The sequence below is a fragment of the Anolis carolinensis genome, unplaced genomic scaffold (genome assembly GCF_035594765.1).
Source record: "Anolis carolinensis isolate JA03-04 unplaced genomic scaffold, rAnoCar3.1.pri scaffold_11, whole genome shotgun sequence".
NCBI classification, from domain to species: Eukaryota; Metazoa; Chordata; class Lepidosauria; order Squamata; family Dactyloidae; genus Anolis; species Anolis carolinensis.
In genome coordinates this window covers 13,114,789-13,128,134 of record NW_026943822.1, presented here as the reverse complement: position 1 = coordinate 13,128,134, position 13,346 = coordinate 13,114,789, and the positions used below count along the sequence as shown (strand labels likewise).

At 42.5% G+C, this 13,346-nt stretch overlaps 1 protein-coding gene across 1 annotated transcript in view; it reads left to right on the top strand.

The window, feature by feature from the left end:
* chsy1 (chondroitin sulfate synthase 1) overlaps positions 1-13,346 on the top strand; it is an 82,822-nt gene that overhangs the window by 855 nt on the left and 68,621 nt on the right. The gene's annotated exons all lie outside the window — the stretch shown is intronic.

The window sequence follows — 13,346 nt, the reverse complement described above, 5'->3', positions numbered from 1 at the left end:
CCTTCTTCCCTCCCCTCCTTCCTTCATCCCTTCCTTCCCTCTTCCCTCTCCTCCTTTCCTTCTCTCCCTCCTCGCTTCTTTCCCTCCTCATTTCCTTCTCTCCTTCTTTCCTTCTTTCCCTCTTTCCTTCCCACCTTCTTTCCTTTCCTCCCCTCTTTCCCTCCTTTCCTTCCTTCCTTCCCTCCCCTCCTTTCTTCTTTCCCACCTTCTTTCCTCCCCTCCTTCCTTCCCTCTTTCCTTCCTTCTTTCCCTTTCCTTCCCCCTTCTTCCCTTCCCTCCCCTCCTTTCCTTCTTTCCTTCCCTCCTTCTTTCCTCCCCTCCTTCCTCTCCTCTCCTCCTTCCCTCCTTCCCTCCCTCTTCCGTCCTCCTTTGCTTCTTTCCCTCTTTCCTTCCTTCTTTCCCTCCTTTCCTCCCCTCCTTCCTTCATCCCTTCCTTCCCTCCCCTCCTTCCTTCCCAACTTCTTTCCTTCCTTCCTTCCCTCCCCTCCTTCCTTCTTTTCATCCTTCCTTCCCTCCTTCTTTCCTCCCCTCTTCCCTCCTCCTTTCCTCCTTTTCCTCCTTCCGTCCCACCTTCTTTCCCTCCCTCCCCTCCTTCTTTCCTTCTCTCCCTCCTTGCTTCTTTCCCTCTTTCCTTCTTTCCCTCCTTTCCTCCCCTCCTTCCTTCCCACATTCTTTCCTTCCCTCCCCTCCTTCTTTCCTTCTCTCCCTCCTTGCTTCTTTCCCTCTTTCCTTCCTTCTTTCCCTCCTTTCCTCCCCTCCTTCCTTCATCCCTTCCTTCCTTCTTTTCCTCCTTCCTTCCCTCCTTCTTTCCTCCCCTCCTTCCTCCCCTCTTCCCTCCTCCTTTCCTCCTTTTCCTCCTTCCTTCCCACCTTCTTTCCTTCCCTCCCCTCCTTCTTTCCTTCTCTCCCTCCTTGCTTCTTTCCCTCTTTCCTTCCTTCTTTCCCTCCTTTTCTTCCCTCCTTCCTTCATCCCTTCCTTCCCTCTTTCCCTCCTCCTTTCCTTCCGCCTCCTTCTCTCCTTCCTCCCTCAACCAGTCTCTCTGTCCCTTGAAGCAGGGACGGTGGAAGGCCTCGGGCCTCTTCTGCTTCCAGAATCCTAGAGTTGGAAGAGACCACATGGGCCCTGTTGCCTTCAGCCTACAAATCCCGTAATACAGTGGTTTATTTATTTATTTAAAGCATTTATATTCCGCCCTTCTTACCCCAAAGGGGACTCAGGGCGGATCTCATTGCACATATAAGGCAAACATTCAGTGCCATAACATAGAACAGAGACAAATGCAGGCACGGGCTGGCCTCGAACTCATGACAGTCAGAGTGATTTGTTGCAGCTGGCTGCTATCCAGCCTGTGCCACAGCCCGGCAGGTGGTTCCCAACCTGTCGACCTAAAACAGTGATTTCTAACTTTTTTTTTTTACCAGGGACCGCTCCCCAACATTAGTACTGAAAGGGTTACGAATCAATGTTTGGTCAACTTTAGATTCAGTTAGTTATTTGAAGTGCTGATTTAAAAAAATTGCTTTGGATAGACCACATTACCTCTAGTTTCGGATACACAACATAGGCCACCCAGTAGTCCCACAGAAAACCATATTTAATGATGTAGAGCTGATGTGGTCTATCCAATGCAATGGTCAACTCTGCTGAAAGGAGCGGAAATGAAATTAAATAAACAAAATAAAGAGGAAAGAGGTTCGCAGACCAGATTTTTGTTCTCACGGCCCACTGCAGGTTGAGAATCACTGACTTAAAATAAGGTCCGTGAGATATGTGGGGAAAATCATCTCTAGATGATTAAATATGGTTTTCTGTGGGCGAGCAGATGGCGACTACGGGATAGCATATGTTCTGTATCAGAAACTAGAGCTCATGTGGTCTATGCAATTCAGTTTTCTGAATTGGCACCCTAATAACCAAACTGAATCTAAAGTTGACCAAAAACTAATTCGTAGCCCTTTGAGACTAATATTGGAGAGTGGTCCCTGGTCAAAAAAAAGGTGGGAACCATTGCCTAACAGTTCCAGTCCAGCTTACCTGTCCGAATGTATCTCTGTGATATGGTGTGATTGTGAAGATCCTCTCAGGAGGCTCTGCCCTCAGTCCTGCCTCAATCGCAGGCGTGGTTGGTGGGGATGAGAGACAGGGTCTTCTTGGTGGTGACCCCCGTGGCTGTGGAACTCTCTACCCAGTGACATCAGAACAGTCCCCTCGCTCTTCAGCTTCAGGAAGAATCTGAAGACCTGGCTATTTGAGCAAGCCTTTGGTTTATATAAAGCTCAACTGGTGCTAGACCTTTGATATGTTTTAATCGTCTGAAAGATTATTTATAATTGATATGTATATGTTTTTATGGGCCCCTGGTGGTGGTGCAGTGTGTTAAAGCGCTGAGCTGCTGAACTTGCAAACCGAAAGGTCCCAGGTTCAAATCCCGGGAGTGTAATGAGCACCCGCTGTTAGCTCCAGCTCCTGCCAACCTAGCAGTTCGAAAACATGCCAATGTGAGTAGATCAATAGGTACCGCTCCGGCGGGAAGGTAACGGCGCTCCATGCAGTCATGCCGGCCACATGACCTCGGAGGTGTCTACAGACAACGCCAGCTCTTCGGCTTATTTATTTATTTATTTATGTATTTATTTGCAGCATTTATATTCCGCCCTTCTCACCCCGAAGGGGACTTAGGGCGGATCACATTACACATATAGGCAAACATTCAATGCCTTTTAACATAGAACAAAGACAAGACAAACATAGGCTCCGAGCGGGCCTCAAACTCATGACCTCCTGGTCAGAGTGATTCATTGCAGCTGCTCTCCAGCCTGCGCCACAGGCTTAGAAATGGAGATGAGCACCAATGGCCAGAGTTGGTCACTACTGGACTTAACATCAGGGGAAAACCTTTACCTTTACCCTATGTTTTACAGCTTTATAATATTGTGTTTTACTGTTATTATTATTGTCTGAATCTGGCATTGAGTTATTGCCATCGTTTCGGGGGAGTGAGGAGGGCAGGATATAAATACAGTAAATAAATAAATACAGTAGAGTCTCACTTATCCAAGCCTCGCTTATCCAAGCCTCTGGATAATCCAAGCCATTTTTGTAGTCAATGTTTTCAATAGATCGTGATATTTTGGTGCTAAATTTGTAAATACAGTAATTACAGCATAACATTACTGTGTATTGAACTACTTTTTCTGTCAAATTTGTTGTAAAACTTGATGTTTTGGTGCTTAATTTGTAAAATCATCACCTAATTTGATGTTTAATAGGCTTTTCCTTAATCCCTCCTTATTATCCAAGATATTCGCTTATCCAAGCTTCTGCCAACCCGTTTAGCTTGGATAAGTGAGACTCTACTGTACATAAATTCATGCAGGAAAACACCACTCGCTTCCTTGGCCTTTGCTGTGCTGTGACCCTCCCCTCTGTAGTGACCGAAGGGGGAGAATTCCCAAGGGCTCCTCACTCCGCTTCAGCGCTATCCCACCCTGCCGACCTGAGTTCCCTGCCCACAATAATAAAAGCAGCAGAATTATTTGACCTCCTCTCCTTGCTATGACAACTGGGGTTTGCAAGGAACTTTCAGACACTGGACCCCCAGCCAGGGTCTTTCATTCGAACCTCAAGGCACATTCCGACCTTCCTTGCTTTGGAATGACTGTTAAAGCTGCCTGGGTGGGAGGGGAAGGCGATTACCGGCGAGAGGCACAGTAACCTGGGGCTGCAAAATTCTCTGTGCGACCTTTGCTCTAGGTCACGGTCTTCCAGGTGCAAAACGTTCTCTTTTTCTTGAAAAGAGAAAGGTATCACATTCCAATGCCTCAACCAGGTATGGGCAAACTTGAGTCCTCCGGGTGTTTTGGACTTCAACTCCCACAATTCCTAACAGCCGGTAGGCTGTTAGGAATTGTGGGAGTTGAAGTCCAAAACACCCGGAGGACTCAAGTTTGCCCATACCTGCCTAAAATAGGCCGTTTCTTGCTGTGTTGCTCAGTCAATGCAGTTTGCCTCTTCTGTCTTTCCAGGAACCCTGTGAGTCTCATAGCAAAGCCTGAGAGTATCATAGCAAAGTGTGGATCTTGCTTTTGGGTCTGCCTGTCTGTTCTTGGTATAGTGTCTTTACCAGGGATCTACTCCCTCACACTCTTAGGAAGGATCCAGTGCTCCATTGTGAACAAGTGAGGGGCTTTGGCCACTTGAGAGATGCTCACACGTGTCATAGTTTCAACCTGCAAATCAATGGCAGCTACTCACTTATATGGAAGAAAGGCAATTGTTGATTGATTTCATGGCTGGAATCACTGGGTTGCTGTGAGCTTTCCGGGCTGTATGGCCATGTTCCAGAAGCATTTTCTCCTGACGTTTTGCCCACATCTCTGGCAGGCATCCTTAGAGGGAGGATGGCGCAGTGGGTTAAACACTTGTGCCGGCAAGGACTGCTGACCAGAAGGTTGCCAGTTCGAATCTAACTTGGGGAGAGTATGGATGAGCTCCCTCTATCAACTCTATGCGGGGACATGACAGAAGCATCCCACAAAACATCTGTGCGTCCCCTGGACAACATCCTTGCAGATGGCCATTCTCTCACACCAGAAGTGACTTGCAGTTTCTGAAGTTGCTCCTGACATGAGAAAAAAATCATCAGAGATTACCTTGTTTCCCTGAAAATAAGACAGTGTCTTATATTAATTTTTGCTCCCAAAGATGCTCTAGGTCTTATTTTCAGGGGATGTCTTATTTTTCCATGAAGAATCCACATTTATTGTTTAATAAAAAACGAACATTTATTACATAAAGTACAGTAGTTGTCATGACAAAGCAGCATAACCAGACAAACTGTGAATCCTATCAAGAATTTCTTGTTACTACCATTATTTCCATGTACAACACTCTATGGTATGTACATTTACCGATCTTACATGCTCTGGTGTTCTGTTCGTTGGGCATGCTTCCAAACAAAAACTTGTCTAGGTCTTACTTTCGGGGGAGGCCTTATATTTAGCAATTCAGCAAAACCTCTACTAGGTCTTATTTTCTGGGGATGTCTTATTTTAGGGGAAACAGGGTATGAGGCTTGTTGGAAACCCCGCTTTCCTAGTTTCCAACAGACCTCACAACCTCTGAGGGTGCCTGCCATAGATGTGGGTGAAACGTCAGGAGAGAATGCTTCTGGAACATGACCATACAGCCCAGAAATCTCACAGCAACCCAATTTGAGTTGATATTATCTTTTGTTTGAACGGCATCAGATTGTTGCCAACTGTTAGCCGCTCTGAGTCCCTCGACGAGGGAAAGAGGGCGGGATATAAAACCAAGTAAATAAATAAATACTAGCTGCAGGAGACTAGTCTTCCATGCTGCACAGCTCCAGCCTGCCTGCCTGAGTTCTTTTTGTGTCTTGGCCAGATGAAGACTGTTAGGAGAACAGCAAATTGCCGAGATGAATAGCCATTTAGCTGCAAACCAATTTGGGAACTGGCTGGACCTCTATTCAACCGGAATTCTCTTCCCCAGACACTGGAGCAAAATTGAGCTGGTGGCCACCTGAAAAGTAAAGTTTGAAGGGCTTCCTTTGTCTGCGTAATTGTTCTGTCTGGCACCGATTATATGGGCCCTTGGCTTCAATGAGACTTGAAGCAGCCCATGTCCATGTACTGAATTATAACTTTTGGCAAGAATTCTGGCACAAAGGAGCCTGTAATGGAAACCAGCTCATTTCAGTTCCTGCTTTTGAACGGAGTAGGCGCTTTTGGGGACACATTTGCCCCCCAATCTTTCCAAATAGAAGAAGTTTCTGGGGAATTCACTGCTTTGTTTGCTAAGGATTTCCTGCAAACCCTGAGTTGTCTGCTACTCTTTTTTTTTTAAAGCCTTGTTAGTGGTAGTCAATTCATTGCCAGTGTATTAACAGTGTTGCACACATAAGTATCCTTCTGTATTATGTTGTGTCAACCACTAGACTATGTAGTGTTGTCTTGACTAACTATTATGGCTGGCAACAGGCAAGAAGGCAGGTAGGTAGATTGAGATCTTGCTGGGCTCTTTCGTATAATGGTGCAAAGTGATGCCTTCCCTTTGGGGTACAGCCTTTTTGGGCTATGTTTTCACTGCAAAACAAACCACAATGTGTCCGTTAATCAGACAGAGTGAATCTGATGCCACAGATTGTGTTCCTCATTTGCCGTTTGCTTTCAAGTTTCCCCCTTGACATTTCTGTCTGAAGATGTGAAGTTGGGGGTCCAGAGGATAAACCAGGGGTCCTCAAACTTTTTAAGTGGAGGGCCGGTTCACGGTCCCTCAGACTGTTAGGGGGGCAGACTATGATGAAATAGTCCAAAATTAGGATTGTTGTTGTGTGCCTTCAAGGCATTTCAGACTTAGGTCAACCCGAAGTCTAAAGTTTAGGACAGAGGCCAAGTCAATGACCTTGGAGAGCCGCATCCGGCCCATGGGCCTTAGTTTGGGTACCCCTGATCTAGATCTCAAGACCATAGGTAAGCAAAGAGACCTCCAAAGACCATCTAGATGGTCTCATAAGACCATCGGTAAGGAAAGGGACCCTCAAAGTCCATCTAGAAGACCATAGATAAGGAAAGGGACCCTCAAAGATAATCTAGATGGTTTCATAAGACCATAGGTAAGGGAAGGGGCCTCCAAAGGCCATCTAGATGGTCTCATAAGGCTGTAGCTAAGCCAAGAGACTTTCGGAGGCCATCTAGATGATCTCATAAGACCACAGGTAAGCAAAGACCAGGTAGACTTAGGTCAAACCTAAGTAAAGTTTAGGACAGGGGCCAGGTCAATGACCTTGGAGGGCCGCATCCAGCCCAAGGGCCTTAATTTGGGGACCCCTGGGCTAAACCATAGTTGCGGATCTGGACATCACAACAAACCATGTTCTCAACCAAGCAACGCTTGTGAATTTGGGGTGGGGTTTTGGCTCATCCAAAAGCCGTGGCTTAGTTTCAGCAGGAAGTGGCGCAATATCAGAAAACCCCCATCATGGCTTGTGGTGACATACAAACACTGTTTGATTCATGGTAACCGTATGAGGAAGAGACCTATAAGGCAGAGCCCCGTTTGGCATAGTTTCAAGTTCTTTCTCCCCTTTCCTTCTCCACAGATGTGCAACTGAAGTCCGTATGACTTAGAGGAAGTTTGTGTTTTACTGCTGCAGCTCATTCCTCTCCTCCATTAGTCTTGTTTGTGCAATTGTTGTTGTTTCCTTATTATGGTAACCCTAAATCAAACCTGCCATGGGATTTCTTGGCAGTTTGCAATTGCCCTTCTCTTGTATGCCATGTACAGTAGAGTCTCATTTATCCAACATAAACGGGCTGGCAGAATGTTGGATAAGCGAATATGTTGGATAATAAAGAGAGATTTTGGGGAGATGGAGGCGAGATACAAAAATAAAGTTGTTGTTGTTATTCCTTTTGAGCCTGAGAGAGTGCGACTTGCCCTGAGTCATCTTCCAGATTTCTGTGGTTGAGCTGGGCTTCATATTGTGGTCCCCCAGACAGCTAGTTCAGATCTACTATATATAATACAGTAAAGGTAAAGGTTTTCCCCTGACATTAAGTCCAGTAGTCCAACTCTGGGGGTTGGTGCTCATCTCCATTTCTAAACCCAAGAGCTGGCGTTGTCCATAGACACCTCCAAGGTCATGTAACCGGCATGACTGCATGGAGCGCTGTTACCTTCTCGCTGGAGCAGTGTCTATTGATCTACTCACATTTGCATGTTTTCAAATTGCTAGGTTAGCAGAAGCTGGGGCTAACAGTGGGTGTTCACTCCGCTCCCCGGATTCGAACCTGCAACCTTTCGGTCTGCAAGTTCAGCAGCTCAGCACTTTAACACGCTGTGCCCCCGGGGGCCCAAATATATACCATATATAATATATATAATATATAAAACTTTATTTCTATATTGTCCTATCTCCCCGAATATCTATCTATCTATATCACACTCTTATTATTTTGCACTTTCTGTCTGGAATGTCTTGCTTTCTGAACTGTTCTTCTTCTTTCCTTGGTGGAAGATGGAAGCTACTTCCTTGGAAGTTTTTAAAAAGCAACCAAACCTTCAGTCCTGCAGGCATAAAGGTTTAACCTGCTGTGCCATCTGGGGCTCCAATAAACAAATATTAAAACAGCATTAAACATCATTAGTATTAAAAACATTTCAGATTAAATCCACAAAGCATATAAAACCACAGTGTCCACTGCCCCACAGGGATCAGCAGGTCTCTGGAAGGAAAACACTTGTAAAACAACAGCCTTTGTTTCTGAAATGTACTCAAAATTGTTGAGTTGTTTATATTAATGTTACTCATGGGACTATTAAATATATTTTCCTGTATTTGGCAAAAGCAGAAATGAAAGTTAAGTGGGAAAAAGAGTATAATATAATAACTTGATATTTGCATTTGTTTGAGGAAGGAAGAAGTCAGTTGTGTTTTTAATTTTTTCTATTTACAGGCAACCCCCAATTTAGGAACGAAAGAGATTCTGTAGGTTTGTTCTTAGGTTGAGATTGTGAGTTGGAGCAGGGACATTTTTTAATGTAGAACTCAAGCCATACATACATAGATAAATACAAATATAAGCTTCCTGTTTGTAAGCCTGATATTTGTAACTCAGGGATGGCATAAAACAATATTATATAATATAATGAAGTAAAATAATAATATAATAATAGTAGTACAGTAGAGTCTCACTTATCCAACACTCGCTTATCCAACGTTCTGGATTATCCAACACATTTTTGTAGTCAATGTTTTCAATACATCGTGATATTTTGGTGCTAAATTCGTAAATACAGTAATTAGTACATAGCATTACTGCGTATTGAACTAATTTTCTGTCAAATTTGTTGTATAACATGATGTTTTGGTGCTTAATTTGTAAAATCATAACCTAATTTGATGTTTAATAGGCTTTTCCTTAATGCCTCCTTATTATCCAACATATTCGCTTATCCAACATTCTGCCGGCCTGTTTATGTTGGATAAGTGAGACTCTACTGTAATAGTAAAACAATCATCTATATATATAAAAGGGTAATGAAATTTCGGCCTAGGACAAAACAACAAAACTACACATCCCAGAAACACTAAACTTGGCAGCACAACCCCTCATCCATGCCTCTACATTCATACAACAAAAAGAAAAGAAAAATTAAGTCCTAATTAGAGGGAGGGGAATAATTGTTTTTATCCAATTGCTGCCAGTTAGAAGGCTAAGCTCCGCCCACTTGGTCTCCCAGCAACCCACTCAGCCCAGGGGACAGGCAGAGTTAGGCTTCACAAATGAGAGTAGATGAATAGATACTGCTCCGGCGGGGAGGTTACAGTGCTCCATGCAGTCATGTCACATGACCTTGGAGGAGTCTATGGACAACGCCAGCTCTTCAGCTTAGAAATGGAGATGAGCACCAACCCCCAGAGTCAGACATGACTGGACTTAATGTCAGCAGAAAACCTTTACCCTTTACCTTCACTACCAACAATTCCTCTATACTTTATTTCCCATACCACCAGACTTCGCCACAGCAACGCGTGGCCGGGCACAGCTAGTCTATATATAAAAGGGTAATGAAATTTCGGCCTAGGAGAAAACAACAAAACTACACATCCCAGAAACGCTAAACTTGGCAGCACAACCCCTCACCCATGCCTCTACGTTCATACAACAAAAAGCTCCAGCTACTCCAGAAAACGGCCAGGCTTCGAGACTGCAAGGCTATTCCCTGCTATTCCACCTGGCCAACAAAGGATTCCCATAAGCCACAGCAATGCATGGCCGGGCAAAGCTAGTATAATATAATAATGATAGTAATATATAATATAATATTCCTTTTATTTCCTTTTGTCTCATCCCCATTGTTCCTAGCTAGAAGTCGCTTGTAAATCAGATTTGTGTAACTCAGGTACAGCCTGCATATATAAAAAATGGGAGATAGGGTTTATTCATTTTAGTTATCACAAGTGCTGGAGAAGTAATGCTGGGGGTGGGAAACCATGGGGTTATTTTTGCATTTGATTATGTTATCTTATTTGATTGTTTGTGTTTTTCCCTCATTTTTTTCTAATATGCGGAATTTGGATTGCATTTTTGAAAATAAGATGACGATTCTATTAAAAGGCTGCCTTTGTTGACGGTTGTGTTTGTGCCTTGGAACTGCCTCCCAGCCCAACTGTATCTTCTACTGTTGCTCCTTGCAGTTCATCTTTCATGGTGCAGGGAAGCCGGCCTGATAATTAATTGGCTTTTGTCAGGGGAAGTCATTAACTGGCATGACTGGGGAGAACCTAATCTGGCCACTTTGCCAGATGAATCCGTCTGGGCGGGGGACGAGCTTCTTGTACCATGGCAGGGCTGCATCATCCTTCGCAGTGAAAGCTGCTTGAAGGAACAGATTAAAAACAACACCAGGTGTTCATTTCTGAGCATTTCTTCCTTGCATTTTGGCTTCTTCTTTCAAAATTGACCCAGAGTGAATGTTGGTTTCTCTCTCTCTCTCTCTTTTTTTTAAAGTCCATATTTATATAAAAAAGAAAAAAAATCTAAACAAATGGCGATATAAAAATGCAAAAGTACTTGGCAAAGAAACACACCCAAAAGCAAAAAGCATTAGTACTGGCAATAAACACTTCGAATAAAATCGCTAGGTTAGAAGCAGCTGACATTGGTAATGTTCTAACAAAGAACTGCCAAAAACTGTTATAGTTAAACTAAACAATCATTGTTGTTCCAGTATGACAGTTGGAAAATAAAATAATAATAATAGTAATACTAATAGTCAGGATTTCCAAGCAGTACGTCCTCATTTGGTTAACAGAGAGATATAGAAGAATAATATAACGTGCATTTAGGATAAGTCTATATTTCATTAAGGCTAGTAATAAATCATGTTCTTACTCCTAGAATAGTATATTTTTGCTTTTTAGTACATTAATAAGGAGCCCCGGTGGCAAAGGGCGTTAAAGTACTGAGCTGGAGACCGAAAGGTCCCAGGTTCAAACCCCGGGAGCAGAGTGAGCACCTGCTGTTAGCTCCAGCTGCTGCCAACCTAGCAGTTCGAAAACATGCCAATGTGAGTAGATCAATAGGTACCGCTCCGGCGGGAAGGTAACGGCGCTCCATGCAGTCATGCTGGCCACATAACCTCGGAGGTGTCTATGGACAACGCCGGCTCTTCAGCTTAGAAATGGAGATGAGCACCAACCCCCAGAGTCAGACATGACTGGACTTAACGTCAGGGGAAAACCTTTACCTTTACCTAGTACATTAAGAATATTTTTAATGTATTTCCTTAGATGGTAGAATATAAGTGCCTGCATTTCAGGCAGAATTATCCTATGGTCTGTTGTATCACTTTTTTTAATTCTAGGAATGTTCTTTTATTAAATAAAATAAAGCATAATAAATTATAATATGCAGGCAGTGACTCAGAGCATTTCTACAAATACAGTAGAGTCTCACTTATCCAAGCTAAACGGGCCGGCAGAAGCTTGGATAAGCGAATATCTTGGATAATGAGGGATTAAGGAGAAGCGTATTAAACATCAAATTAGGTTATGATTTTACAAATTAAGCACCAAAACATCATGCTATACAACAAATTTGACAGAAAAAGTAGTTCAATATTCAGTAATATTATGTTGTAATTACTGTATTTACGAATTTAGCACCAAAATATCACGATATATTGAAAACATTGACTACAAAAATGGCTTGGATAATCCAGAGGCTTGGATAAGTGAGACTCTACTGTATATATGTATATATATATATATATATATATATATATATATATATATATATATATATATATATATTAATAATTTTTATTAAGGATTTCTCGATTACATAGGTTAAAAAGATCGGGGAAGGAAAAGGGAATAGGTGAGGTAAGGGTGGGGAAGGGTGTGAGGAAGTTGGGAAAGTGAAGGAAGGGGAGGGGGGGTAAAGGGTTGGGTAATGGAGGGAGGGTATAGAGATAGTCTTCCAATTACTTCCATATCAGTAAGTGTAGTAAGGTTCTAATAGTCATTCTTTTTGTTCTTACTTTGATAAGTAATTTCTAAATTTTTCCCAGTTTGTTTCCTTGATACATTTTCCTCTAGATTCTTTCAATAAAAATGTTAATTTGTCCATTTCTTGTATGTCTACCAGTTTCTGTAGCCAATGTTCTTTCGTTGGGGTTTCTGCCAATTTCCATTTTTTAGCAAATGCTATTCTAGCTGCTGTTGAACTGTACATGAATAAAATATCATTTTTATCAAATTGTGTGTCTGAGTCTGTTATTCCAAGTAGGTAGTATTCTGGTTTGATGGGGAATTTCCTATTTAATATGGTTTGTGTCTCTTCGTGTATTATCTTCCAATATTTCTTAGCCTTTCCACAGGACCACCAGATATGATAGAAAGAGCCTTCATGGATCTTGCATTTCCAGCAAGCATTGTTGTAGAATTTATACATCTGTCCAAGTTTTTTAGGGGTCATATACCAGCGGTGAAAGACCTTTAGCCAATTCTCTTTCAATTCGGCTGCATATGTATACTTCAGCTTTTTGTTCCATATTAGTTCCCAGTCATCTAACATGATTGGGTGTCCTATGTTTCTGGCCCAATTCACCATGCAGTTTTTAATTGTGACTGTCTCTGTTGACCAGTCTAGTAGTGTGTCGTATATCCTGGAGATTGTCTTCTTTTTTAATTGCATAATTTTATCCCAAATCGTATTGGAATCATTAAAACCAATTTGAGAATCCTTAACATATTGCTCTTTGATAATAGCATATTGAAACCATGACATACCTTTGAATTTTTCCTTCAGTGTTTCCTGTGGTTTTAGCTCGTAAGTTCCGTTTTTTTTCATCAGTAAGTGTTTATAACACGGCCAGGTTGTCCATTGTGTAATGTGTCTTTGAGTGGATTCTAATGGAGAGATCCATAATGGGGTTTTATTATGAAAGTGTTTCTTATATTTCTCCCATACTTTTATTAGTGCTGCTCTCACGAAATGATTGCCGAAAGTCTTTTCGACCTTTCTTTTATCATATCCCACGTACGCGTGCCATCCACGGCGCAAATCGAATCCTTCTAATGTCAGTATATTGTTATCTTCTAGAGATGTCCATTCTTTCACCCATTGTAAAGCACATGCCTCATAATAAAGTTTTAAATTTGGTAGACCGAAACCGCCTCTTTTTGTTAAATCAGTCATAACAGTATAACTGATTCTTGGTCTTTTGCCTTTCCACACAAATTTAGAAATGTCTTTGTTCCATTCCGCGAATGGTTTTTGGGTCCTTATAATGGGTAGATTCTGGAATAAATA